Below are 10,406 nucleotides of genomic sequence, written 5' to 3'. Positions count from 1 at the left end.
ACACATCCCCAGTGAGCGCATCTACCTACTGAGTGCCGAGTCCCGGGTGCTGAGTGATTGAGAGAAATGAGTGACTGTGAGGAAAGAGTGAATGTGAGGTTGGAGTGAATGGGAGGACTGAGTGACTATTGCTCCGAGAGGATGCATTGACTTCATTATTTTTGCACTTCACCTGTCATATATCACTGTCTTGAAATTTTTGAGAGATATTATCTTCTGTTTTAGTTGAACTTGACATGAATTTACTGTTTTGGTCTTAATTGTCAAACTTGAAAGCATGCCTACCTCCCTATGTTGAAATTACTGTAATTGGACTATAACTGTGAAGCTCGTCACTACTTTCAGTTCTTTATTTAGTATTGTTACTTACTGAGTTGGTTGTACTCACGCTACATCCTGCACTTCGTGTGCAGATCCAGGTATTTCCGGACACGGTGAGATTTGATTCTATCGCACAGTTGATCTTTTGGAGATTCCAAGGTAGCTGCCCGGCGTTTCGCAGACCTTCTCACTCCATTCCTATCTTTCCATTTATTGTATTTAATTTTAGACTATCATAGACAGTATATTCTAGACTTGTGATGTATAGATCCTCATGTACTCTGTGACACCCCGATAGTTGGGAACTTTCGCGTTGTGTTTTGGGTTTCTATCCCTGTTTTATTAAAACTTTTATTATTTAAACTGCTTTAATTCATTTCTGTTAAAGGTGTTGGAATTATTTTGAAAGAACGGCTTGCCTAGTACCACGATAGGCGCCATCATGACAGGTTAGAATTTTGGGTCGTGATATGATGCAATTAAGAAAATTGGGATTCTAATCCCTTCTGTTTGTAGTTGTTGTACTAGACACAGGAGGAAACAATGTCCCATATATTCAGAGATAGCCAAATTGCTAGACAGGTTTGGTTCTTCAAACGTAATTGTTTTTTGGGGTTTGATTTAGCACTGGTCATCTAAGACAAACCATCATGAATTGGTGGTTAGCTAAAGAAAGAAATGGAGTTCACTCAGTGTTACTCCAATGTATACAGTCTATGATTTGTTGGAAAATATGGTTGAACAGATATGCAGCAAGGTTTGATAATAAATCCATGTCAGGGTGGCATATCATCGTCTCAAAGTGCTTAACATTAATCCTTAATTGTCAATTTCCTACTCTAAAACTTTCACAACTTTGGATCGACAAGTGTAAGTATGTGGAGAAGTTACAATTTTCTATTCACTCCCAGGCTATTAAATGGAACAAACCCGATAGGGGTTGGGTAAAATTGAATGTTGATGGATGCAACAAAGGTAATCTTGGTTCAGTAGGAGGAGGGGATATCATTAGTGATCATCGCGGCAACATGATGAAGGCTTTTGCAGAATTCTATGGCCAGTTTAATAGAAGCCAAGGCACTATTGCATGGTATTAAGTTTATGTAGTAATTCTGGTTTTCTGAAAGTTCATGTGGAATCTGATTCAATGTTTACTGTCAACATAATTAATAGAAAGATGGTACCTTCTTGGCAAATCAAACATATTATTGAGCATATTTAATATGAGAGGTAACTACGACTGGAGATTTCAAGTTTACACACGCATTTAGAGAAAATTGCCCAAAAATCGCCTAAACCGAGCTCCATAAACTCAAAAATGAGTAAAAATGGCAAGAACCTCATTTTATAGATCCTCAGATGTTTCGCGCGTCACAGGTAGCGTGGGGCGCTGCCTGTGACGCAGTTTCCAGTACCCAAAAATTCCCAGCGCCAGGGCTAGTGCCCTACGCTACCCTAGGCGCTCGCGGCGACGGAAAAATCGTTCCAGTTACGAAAATAGGCATAACTTTCTCATACGATGTCCGAATTCAATGATTCTTTTTGCTATGGCTCCATAATCTCAATAGGATCTAATACTTCAATCAAAACTGAATTTAGAGCTCATTTGCTTAATGTGATACCACATATTCTTGAAGAATCGACATCGAAACATAGAAAATCAATCCGGAATGAACTCAAATTTTGTGTACAAGTCATAATACCTCATAGGAAGTTATTCGTGACTTCAAATAGTTGAAAGGAGAGTAATTACTCAAAAAAATGACAAGTCGGGTCGTTACAAAGAGTTATGCGAATCGGAAGGTTCGTGATGTTGCATTCATGGTTGGTGAGAGGGTATTGCTCTGGGTTTCGCCTATGAAGGGTGTGATGAGGTTCGGGAAGAAGGGCAATTTGAGCCATAGGTATATTGGGCCTTTAGAGATTCTTGAAAGAGTTGGAGAGGTGGCTTACAGACTTGCGCTTCCACCAAGTCTCTCTGCAGTTCATCCGGTATTCCATGTTTCTATGCTTCGAAAATATCACAGGGATCCGTCTCATGTGTTAGACTTCAGTTCGGTTCAGTTGGACAAGGATCTATCGGCTATTTTAGATAGGCAGGTTTGAAAGCTGAAGTCAAAGAACATTGCTTCTGTGAAGGTTCAGTGGAGGGGTCATCCGGTCGAGGAGGCGACTTGGGAGACCAAGCATGATATACGTAGCCGTTATCCACACTTATTCACAAGCTCAGGTACTTTTTCTAACTCCATTCGAGGACGAACGTTTGTTTTAGAGGTGGAGAATGTGATGACCCAAAATGTCATCTTTAAATTTAATAATTAATTTTGTATTCTAAGACCTTGAAAAGCACTATTTATCATTCTTCGACTTGCGTGCGCAGTCCGTAAAATTTTCCGAAAAGTTTTCAGGTGAAAAATGAATTAAAATGTGAATTAGAGCTTTAAAACTCAACTGAGTTGACTTTGGTCAATATTTTGAGCAAATAGACTCGGATCAGTGTTTTGACAATTTTGGAAGGTCTGTATCGTGATTTGGGACTTAGGCGTATGGCCGGAATCAAATTCCGAGGTCCCTAGCCCGAGATATGGAATTTTGATAAAAAATTAAAAGTTTAAGTTCAAATAGTGACCGGATGTCAAATTATATGCAAATAACCCCAGAATAGAATTTTGATGATTCCAACAGCTCCGTATGGCGATTTTGGACTTAGGGGCGTGATCGAAATTTTATTTGGAAGTTCGTAGTGAAATTAGGCTTAAAATGCCGAAAGTTGAATTTTTGGAAAGTTTGTCCGAGGGGTTGACTTTTTGATATCGGGGTTGAAATCCGATTCTTAAAATTTTCATAAATCCATTATATCATTTATAGCTTGTGTGCAAAATTTGAGGTCAATCGGAATTGATTTGATATATTTCGGCGCAAAATATAGAAGTTGGAAGATTTGAAAACTCATAATTCGATTCGATGCGTGGTTCATAATTTCGGCGTTGTTTGGCATGGTTTGAAGCCTCAACTAAGTTCATATTGTATTTTGGGACATGTTGGTATATTTGGTTAAGGTCCCAAGGGCCTCGGGTGGATTTCGGAAGGTTAACGGAATGGATTTCGGACAAAAAGGAACTGCTGGAATATTTCTGCTGCAGAAGCTATTTTTGGACAGCAACCGGTGCAATCGCAGAGCTGATTTTGGAAGCTTATATCTCGAAATCTATAAGAAATATGAACATTATCAAAACATGAAAGTTGTAGCCCTTTGATTCTAGTTTCCAGAATGCTAAACCATTTATCATTCAGACATTTATACAAAATATTATGACCGATTGACTGAAGCTGGTACTGCAGATTTTGGCTACAGCAGTGTGCATCGCTAGAAATTTCTGCTGCACAGGGCTGACTTTGGGAGCTTATATCTCGCAATCTATAAGGAGTTGGGCGATGAGAAAAACATGAAAGTTGTAGTACTTTGTATCTAGTTTGCAGAACTTTAAACCGTTTGGCAGTTGGAGTTGAGTACAAGAAGTTATGATTGATACACTACAGGCTGTCGAGGAAGAGTTTGATGTTTTCAACATAAGTATGTAATGATCCAAAAGTCCATTTTTAGTTCTAGAGATCGAAATTCGATTTTGAGACTTTCAACATTTTGATAATGAATTATAGGAGTGATCTAGAAAGTTTGGTCTAATTTTATCAAGTCGCGATTGAGTTTAATTTAGTGAAATAAAACTGCTGGTGTAAATAGTCCTGGTGTGCACCTTTAGCGACCAGATGTGACACTTTTAGCGACGGGATTGGACTTTTAGCGACCGGAATAGTATTTTTGGGGCAGAAACTTAAGGACCAAAAATGGTCATTTCCTTCATTTCGTTTTGGAGTTTTGGAACACGGTTCTTGGGAGATTTTGAGGATTTCTTCAAGACTTCAACTTGGGTAAGTGTCCTATATCCAAATGTGATTATATTTCATAAATCTATGGTCATATTCATCATTAATTTCGGATTTAAATAGAAGAAATCAAATTTTTTGCAAAATCTTCCAAAAATGAAAATTTAAGATTTGGAGGTCGAGTTGTTATCGGATTTTGGTAAAATTGGTATGGATGGACTCATAATTGAATGGGTTATCGGATTTTGTAAGTTTCACCGGATTCCGAGATGTGGGCCCCACGGGCAAATTTTGAGCTAATTTCGGATTTTAATGAAAATGTAATATTTTCTTATGAAATTGATTACTATAATTTTTGTTGACTGTATCGAATTAATTATGACTAGATACGAGTTGATCGGAGTCAGAAATTCGAGGAAAAAACATAATACTTGGTTAAACTGGAGCAAGTCGAAGTAAGTGACTTGTCTAACCTTGTGTGAGGGAAATTTCCCCTAGGATTGGTATTGATGTGATTATTGAAATGTGTTGAAAGCCATGTGCACGAGGTGACGAGTGTGTACACGGGCTAAATTGTGAAAGATTATATTTTTAAATTGTGTAGATCACTATTGCGCATTTATTAAATTATTTTATCTTGTTATATTCTTCATCATTGATCTGAGATATATACTTCAAATTTGTTTGATCTTTTCTTACTAATTGTTTTACCTGTTTAGTTGAAACTTGGTTTCTTTTATTCTGCGCATTATTTGAAGGTTGATTTTCTTTAAATTAAATATTATTAATATGAAGTATTTGACATTTTTAAACTTGATATTGAAGCAACGTAGTAAAGATTTTGAAATATTATTTTCCTAAATTATTTACTCCTGAATATTTTTATACTCATTGTGAGGGAGCCGTGAGCTCTTTATTGTGGAAGAATATTATTGTTGAATTATTTTGACATGAGCCGTGAGCTCTTTATTGTGGCAAACTATTATTGATGATTTATTTTGGCATGAGCCGTGAGCTCTTTATTGTGGAAAAATATTGTTGTTGAATTATTTTGGCAAGTTAAATTATTTGAGCACTTGAGGTGCAAATTGTGATATATTGTGATATTGATACGCATGCGGTGGTATAAGGTCTGGGTGTTGAAACGCATGCGGTGAGATAAGGGTGGCTTGATACGCGTGGCTAGTAGGGGTGACTACTAGAAGTCATGCGGTGTGATAAGGGTGGCTAAAACGCGGGATGCTATTTCGGGAAAAAATGTTTTCTTTAAATATATTGTGAAGGCTCCCGCGGTGATATAAGGAAATGAGATATTGTGAATTTATTTATGATTTGGGACTACTAGGTGGTACCTCGGGAGTGCCCTTGTTGATATTGATTTATGGCCATAGTTGCTTTCGATTAATTGTTGTGATTTTCATAAAGTTGAAGAAAATTCTGTTTTGATTCCACGAGATATTATTTGTAATTATTTGATATCATTAAATGTGACATACTATTTGATTCATTTCCAATGTCATTTTATTTTACTACATTGCTAAACATTTTACCATGCCTTTATTATATTCCAGTAGGGCCTCACCTGACCTCGTCACTACTCTACCGAGGTTAGGCTTGGCACTTACTGGGTACCGCTGTGGTGTACTCATACTACGCTTCTGCACATCTTTTTGTGCAGATCCAGGTACATTTTACCAGCCTAGACGTCAGTGAGTTACCTGCGCACGGAGACTTTGAGGTATATCTGCCAGCGTCTGCAGACTCCGGAGTCCCCTTCTATCATTTTATGTTGCTTCCTTATATTTTATTTAGACCTTGACATATAGAGACATTGAGAATAAATTCTTAGAAGCTTGTGACTTATTTCTACCGGGTTTTGGGAGTTGAAATTGTTGAATTATAGTTTATTTATTTCAGATATTTATTATTATTCCGCATTGATATGCTTACCTAGTCTTAGAGACTAGGTGCCATCACGACATCCTACGGAGGGAATTTGGGGTCGTGACAACACAGAAATCTGACCTTGCATCCTCAATACTCCATCATCCCCAATAGTAACATCGCTGGCATCACCATGCTGAACCGTGTTCTTAAGGACAAGTAAATGGGAATCATCATACTGACAGTCTCGGATGCGATCATATAAGGAAGACCGAGAAACTACACAAGCTAGAACCTGACTGGTATCCGAAACATCTAATCTCACGAACTGGTTGGCCAAGGACTGAACATCAACTGCAAGAGGTCTCTCACCAACATGAATGAATACAAGGCTACCCATACTCGCCGCCTTTCTACTCAAGGCATCGGTAACCATATTATCCTTCCCGGGATAATCCAGAATAATGATATCATAGTCCTTTAGTAGCTCCAACCATCTGCGCTGCCTCAAATTTAGATCCTTCTGTTTGAACAAATGCTGGAGACACCGATGATCTATAAACACCTCACAAGACACACCGTAGAGATAATGCCTCCAAATCTTCAATGGATGAACAATGGCAGTTAACTCTAAATCATGGACAGGGTAGTTCTTCTCATGGGGCTTCAACTGATGCGAAGCATAAGCAATCACTCTACGCTCCTGCATCAAAACACATACAATACCGATCCGAGAAGCATAACAATACACTGTATAAGAGCCTGAAGCTGAAGGTAAACCTAGAACTGGAGTTGTAGTCAAGGCGGTCTTTAGCTTCTGAAAGCTCTCCTCACACTCATCCGTCCACCTGAAAACAACACCCTTTTGGGTCAATTTGGTCAAAGGCAATGTGATAGACGAGAAACCCTCCATGAAACGACGATAATAAACGACCAAGCTAAGAAAGCTCTGAATCTCTATAGCTGAGAATGGTCTGGGCTAACTCTGAACCGTCTCTATCTTCTTCGAATCAACCTGAATACCCTCACTGGACACCACGTGTCCCAAGAACGCCACCAAACTAAGCCAAAACTCACCTTTGGAGAACTTAGCATAAAGCTTCTCCTCCCTCAACCGCTGCAACACAATCCTCAAATGCTGGGCATGTTCCTCTTGGCTACGATAGTACACCAAGATATCATCAATGAACACTATGACAAACGAGTCGAGATAAGGCTGAAATACACTATTCATCAGATGCATGAATGTTACCGGGGCGCTGGTCAGCCCAAAAGACATCATGGGGAACTCATAATGACCATAACGAGTCCTGAATGTTGTCTTTAGAATATTCGAGTCTCGAATCTTCAACTGGTGAAACCCAGACCTCAAGTCAATCTTAGAGAACACCCTCGCTCCCTGAAGCTGGTCAAATAGATCATCAATGCACGACAAAAAATACTTGTTCTTGATTGTAACTTTGTTTGCGTCAAATTCCAATTTTGGAAGTTGGAGTAGGTCCGTAATGTCATTTGTGACTTGTGTGCAAAATTTGGGGTCAATCGGACCTGTTTTGATAAGTTTCGTCGTCATTTGTAGAAGTTGAATTTTCTTAGTTTCAATAGGCTTGAATTGGGGTGCGATTCATGTTTTTGAAGTTGTTTGATGTGATTTGAGGGCTCAACTAAGTTTGTATGAGGTTTTAGGACTTGTTGGTATATTTAGTTGAGGTCCCGGGGGCCTCGGGTTGATTTCAGATGGTTAACGGATCAAAAGTTGAAGTTGAGTGATTGCTGAAGTTGGACCTCTACTGGTGTAACCGCACCTGTGGAGCTTTGATCGCAGGTGCGGTCTGGCTTGCGCAAGTGCGAGTTGGAGGGGAGTGTGCAGGGGGACGCTTGTGCGAGGAGTTTTCAGCACCTGCGTGGCCGCATGTGCGGTGAGAGGTTCGCAGAAGCGGAAGGCACACAGGTGCGATAGTGAGTTCCGCATACCACAAATGCGGAAGGGGAACCGCAAAAGCGAAACTGGGCAGATGGGCTTTGTCAGCAGAGGCGGCTTGGGTTCTCGTAGAAGCGAGTACACAGAAGCGGAGTGAGGGACCGCAAGAGCGGAATGAGCCGCAGATGCATGTGTGATGTCACTTCTACGACGCCGCAGAAGCAGAAGTGCTGGGTAGATTATTAAAACAAGGGTTCACGAGGCAAGATTCGAGGCATTCAGAGGCCATTTCGCGAGGCAAGAGTGTGTTGGAGTAGAGATTTGCTTGGATTAAGGTAAGTAACAGTTCTAAATTTGGTTTTGAGGGTACGAAACCCCGTATTATGTGTCATGTATTTGGTTTTGAGGTGACACACATGCTAGGTGATGGGCGTGTGGGTGTGCACCATAAGAATTGTGACTTGGTCAAATTTCATGGAACTGTGTAATTGAGTAATCTGTTGTTGTCTGTACATTCTCCATATATTAGAGAAATTGAACCACAAATCATGTTAGCAATCATGTTTAGACTATGTGTTGGCACTGTAGGGACCCATAGAGGTCGTGTACATATTGAATTATCTGCTAAATTATTGTTTTGTACATAGTCACATTATGGGATCGGGTTTCACGCTGAAACATGTTTCACTGAGGTATGCCATGATTGACTTGTTATAGCGCTTGGGCTGAAGGGGCCCCTCCGGAGTCTGTACACATCCCCAGTGAGCGCATCTACCTACTGAGTGCCGAGTCCCGGGTGCTGAGTGATTGAGAGAAATGAGTGACTGTGAGGAAAGAGTGAATGTGAGGTTGGAGTGAATGGAAGGACTGAGTGACTATTGCTCTGAGAGGATGCACTGACTTCATTATTTTTGCACTTCACCTGTCATATATCACTGTCTTGAAATTTTTGAGAGATATTATCTTCTGTTTTAGTTGAACTTGACATGAATTTACTGTTTTGGTCTTAATTGTCAAACTTGAAAGCATGCCTACCTCCCTATGTTGAAATTACTGTAATTGGACTATAACTGTGAAGCTCGTCACTACTTTCAGTTCTTTATTTAGTATTGTTACTTACTGAGTTGGTTGTACTCCTACATCCTGCACTTCGTGTGCAGATCCAGGTATTTCCGGACACGGTGAGTGTTGATTCTATCGCACAGTTGATCTTTTGGAGATTCCAAGGTAGCTGCCCGGCGTTTCGCAGACCTTCTCACTCCATTCCTATCTTTCCATTTATTGTATTTAATTTCAGACTATCATAGACAGTATATTCTAGACTTGTGATGTATAGATCCTCATGTACTCTGTGACACCCCGATAGTTGGGAACTTCCGCATTGTGTTTTGGGTTTCTATCCCTGTTTTATTAAAACTTTTATTATTTAAACTGCTTTAATTCATTTCTGTTAAAGGTGTTGGAATTATTTCGAAAGAACGGCTTGCCTAGTACCACGATAGGCGCCATCATGACAGGTTAGAATTTTGGGTCGTGATATGATGCAATTAAGAAAATTGGGATTCTAATCCCTTCTGTTTGTAGTTGTTGTACTAGACACAGGAGGAAACAATGTCCCATATATTCAGAGATAGCCAAATTGCTAGACAGGTTTGGTTCTTCAAACGTAATTGTTTTTTGGGGTTTGATTTAGCACTGGTCATCTAAGACAAACCATCATGAATTGGTGGTTAGCTAAAGAAAGAAATGGAGTTCACTCAGTGTTACTCCAATGTATACCGTCTATGATTTGTTGGAAAATATGGTTGAACAGATATGCAGCAAGGTTTGATAATAAATCCATGTCAGGGTGGCATATCATCGTCTCAAAGTGCTTAACATTAATCCTTAATTGTCAATTTCCTACTCTAAAACTTTCACAACTCTGGATCGACAAGTGTAAGTATGTGGAGAAGTTACAATTTTCTATTCACTCCCAGGCTATTAAATGGAACAAACCCGATAGGGGTTGGGTAAAATTGAATGTTGATTGATGCAACAAAGATAATCTTGGTTCAGTAGGAGGAGGGGATATCATTAATGATCATCGCGGCAACATGATGAAGGCTTTTGCAGAATTCTATGGCCAGCTTAATAGAAGCCAAGGCACTATTGCATGGTATTAAGTTTATGTAGTAATTCTGGTTTTCTGAAAGTTCATGTGGAATCTGATTCAATGTTTACTGTCAACATAATTAATAGAAAGATGGTACCTTCTTGGCAAATCAAACATATTATTGAGCATATTTAATTTGAGAGGTAACTACGACTGGAGATTTCAAGTTTACACACGCATTTAGAGAAGGCAACATGGTCGCAGATCAACTTGCTAACCTAGGAGTAAACTCACATAATT

Source organism: Nicotiana tomentosiformis, unplaced genomic scaffold, assembly GCF_000390325.3.
Source record: "Nicotiana tomentosiformis unplaced genomic scaffold, ASM39032v3 Un00219, whole genome shotgun sequence".
NCBI lineage: Eukaryota > Viridiplantae > Streptophyta > Magnoliopsida > Solanales > Solanaceae > Nicotiana > Nicotiana tomentosiformis.
The sequence above is the reverse complement of the archived record's forward strand: the minus strand, read 5'-3'. Positions refer to the sequence as shown.